Source organism: Sinocyclocheilus grahami, unplaced genomic scaffold (assembly GCF_001515645.1).
Source record: "Sinocyclocheilus grahami isolate Dianchi unplaced genomic scaffold, SAMN03320097.WGS_v1.1 scaffold5421.1, whole genome shotgun sequence".
NCBI classification, from domain to species: domain Eukaryota; kingdom Metazoa; phylum Chordata; class Actinopteri; order Cypriniformes; family Cyprinidae; genus Sinocyclocheilus; species Sinocyclocheilus grahami.
The window spans coordinates 2,355-2,803 of NW_015510115.1; positions in this window are offsets into that span (position 1 = coordinate 2,355).

A 449-nucleotide genomic window follows, 5' to 3' on the forward strand; every position below is an offset into this window, starting at 1 on the left:
CTAAAGAGTCTGAAAAACATGAGTCATCAATATTTTGGTTGAATTTCCCAGAAAAGAAAGACTATACATTTTAAAAGTGAATATCTACTAAATGTCACTTTTATCATCTTTTAAGAGTACACTAGCATACACTGTAGAACAATGCAACAAAATGTTCATTTCATGCTCTATAAAGACAACATAGACTTTGTTCTTTGTATCTTTCATGCATTTACAGAGATGCATAAAAAAAAGAAAAACAAATGCTTGTTTAGAGTTACTTTCTAGTTTATCTCATTCTGGCAATTCTGCCTGTGTTTGTAATGAGCCGATGAAGATGGATTTGCGATGGGTTGTCTTATATAAATAATTCATAAAATGGATATCGCCAATAAGGCTGGTTAATAAGGACATTCGGCCTGTGTTGGTGTCTCATCTTTCTGAACTCTGTCAGATTTTCTCCCTCATCT